Here is a 3284-nt window from a genome sequence, read left to right as displayed (position 1 = left end):
GTTTCGCATTTTGCGTTTTGCTGTTTCTATGGGCATTTTTTTGCGTTTTTTTTTTTTTTACTAACTGCATCACCTCCTCTGGATGTATCTTCACCAAATTTAGTATGGAGGTTCATTGGGTCCATGGGGAGATACATACACATTTTGAGTTTTGCATTTTACGATTTTTATGGGCGCTTTGTACCATTACCTCACCCTCTGTTGATGGATCTTCACCAGATTTGGCATGAAGGTTTGCTGGGTCCATGCGGAGATACATGAAAAGTTGCGATTTCACATTTTGTGTTTTGCAATTTTTATGGGCGTTTTTTACAACTATATATAAGGGAAACAACTTTTCATGTCCTAAGATAATCTTTCATTGATCATGAATTTACATAACTTCTGTCCAGGGAACGGATACTCCTGCTAGTCATAAATAAATTAATACTCACCTTTATTACATTGGAAAAAAAATTGCTACTGGAGAAAAATCAAGTGATTCAGGGTACATTGATGGTGATAATCTCAAACATGTAGTCAGAATTAGTCCATCGCTTCTAGAATTTGAGTTATTGTAATATATCAGTATTTTATCAGCATTACGTGAAATACCATCCAATCAACTCTGTACAATAGATTTACGATGTGAAATTAAGTTTACTTGGGCAGTTTAATGGGTAAAAGCATACATTTTTGATAACTTCAGACATTGACTGTATTGTATTGGTGTAAAATTCCAAATACATTGTTCATATATGGTATTTGTTTTCGATATAATTGTAGCGAATTGCCCCACTTTTGCTTCATTCCCACGCTCACCTGCTTCACCCGGAAATTATGAAACCATCACGTGCTAGAACATTCAAGAAGTCCTTCCACTAAGCATAAAAGGGGCGAGACAGACGCCTCTCACTCACTCAGTTGGTCACTTTGCATTGCTCCATGCACAGTCCAATCTTCTTCCTTGCATCATACCCATGATATAATCAAATTCTGCAAAACTTTTTTCTTTTAGTCTTTTAAACTCTAGTTCTGTAAACATAAATTCGTTTATATTTTTTAGAGAATCATTTGGAATGCTGGCTGCCTACAGTTCAAGTAAAGTTCGAAAGTGCAAAAATCATCCAAACAGTTTCTGTTACATTTGTGGAAAACATATTAGTTTCACAAAGGAAAAACATCACACACAAGGTAAAGCTAACCTACTACCACTATTTGGGGTGTAAAGTTGATGAACAAGAAAAACATCGAGCTTCACATGTTTGTTGTACAGTTTGCACATCTGGCTTGATACAGTGGCTGAATAAGAAGATAGCACAAGTATGCCATTTACAGTTCCCATGATATGGTGTGAGCCTAAAGATCATCTAATCGACTGTTATTTTTGCATGAATAATGTTTCTGAATATTCAGGCAAAATTAAACAATACATTAAATATCCAGATACTGAATCTGCAATGAAACCAATACTTCATAGGGATGGTCTTCCAGTGTCACATCCAGCCAGCAAATTGGGAAACAGAAGAGTTATCCTGTGAAGAAGAGAATGAATTATCTTCATTATCTTCTTCTAGTAATTCTATTCCTGTGACACCTCAACATAAACTGCCACATATGATCTATCAAAGCAGTATGGGGAACTTCTTGGCTCTCGTTTACGGCAATAAAATTTATTAGCTCCAGGAACAAGAGTTTCAATTTACCAAGTCGCCATCAAAGTCTTGCTTCTCACTACAGCATACAAGATACCTTGTGTTTCTGTACAGATGTTGATGCACTAATGAAATAATTAGGTCCTGAACATCATCCTCAAGAATAGACTTTTTATCAACTCAGCTAAAGGTAGTCTGAAATTGTACTCTTGCATAATGGGAACATTAAGCCACCGATTCCTGTTGCTTATGCTGTGAACACGAAAGAAACTTATCAAAGCATGCAGTTTATACGTGATGCCATGAAATATGATCACCATAGGTGGAACATATGTGGTAATCTAAAAGTTATTGTACACCTGCTAGGCTTGCAGAGTGGGTATATCAAAAATTGTTGCTTTTTTGTGTTTCTGGGACAGCTGAGATGATAAAAGTCATTTTAAAAAGAAGGAATTGTCAGTGAGAGTGAACTAAGTACCAAGGAAACAGAATATCGAGTATCAACCTTTATTAAATCCTCAAAATGTGTTTTTGCTCCACTTCATATTAAATTGGGAATCATGAAGAATTTTATAAAATAAATGAACAAAGATGGTAATGGTTTGAGATATCTGTCTGAAAAGTTTCCAAAAATCAGTGAAGCTTTGTTTGTGTGTAATTAAGCACTAAGCTAAACAATCGGCTATCTATGCTCTACCCCTCACGGGTATCGAAACCCGGTTTCTGGCGTTATAAGTCCGAAGACATACCACTGTGCCACGGGGGCCATCAATGAAGAAAAAATGAAAGGAGGAATCTTTGTTGGGCCACAGATTCAGGAAGTGTTGATGGATGATAATTTTGAAACACTACTCAATCAGAAAGAACTTGCTGCCTGGAAATCATTCGAACTGGTTGTCAACATTTCTTAGGAAATTACAGGGATGAAAATTATGCTGTGATTATTGATGATATGCTCGAGAACTAAAGGAAAATGGTGTGTAGGATGTCACAAAAAATGCACTTCTTACATTTCCATTTAGACTTCTTTCCAAATGATCTAGGTGCAGTGAGCGATGAGCATGGTGAGCGTTTCCACCAAGATATTTCTACAACGGAACAGCGATATCAAGGACGATGGAATCCTGCTATGATGGGAGATTACTGTTTTTTATTACAGCGTGAAACTGAGAACATACAAAAAAGGCGCAACAAGTCAAGCAATAACAAAAAATTAAAAATAGCACCATGATGAAAGTTTTGAACATACCCTGAATGTATTTTCAGTATATGATACTATTATACTCATTGCTTTTTAAAACTGGTATTGCTATTATATATTGTTTTGAATATTTTTAAATACAATTTTCAATGAATAAACAAGGTTATTAAATAAAAATATGTTATTTACACGATATATAAAAATATTTTGAATAAATCTATCATAACTTGAAAACTAGAGGTAATCATTTTCTTTAAATTTTCTTTAGTAGTAGAGAAAAAATATGTTGTTGCCCGGTGTTGTCGGAAATTTTTTTTTTCGAATAAACCAAGTCAATGTAATATCTAATACTTCGATGATAATGTGATGCGATATACAAAGACTAGTAAACTTTTTGTTACAGATAAAACCATTTAAAAATAAAAGAACAAAACTTTATTAGTATAAAA

The sequence above is a fragment of the Limulus polyphemus genome, unplaced genomic scaffold (genome assembly GCF_000517525.1).
Source record: "Limulus polyphemus unplaced genomic scaffold, Limulus_polyphemus-2.1.2 Scaffold6270, whole genome shotgun sequence".
Lineage (NCBI taxonomy): Eukaryota > Metazoa > Arthropoda > Merostomata > Xiphosura > Limulidae > Limulus > Limulus polyphemus.
The sequence above is the reverse complement of the archived record's forward strand: the minus strand, read 5'-3'. Positions refer to the sequence as shown.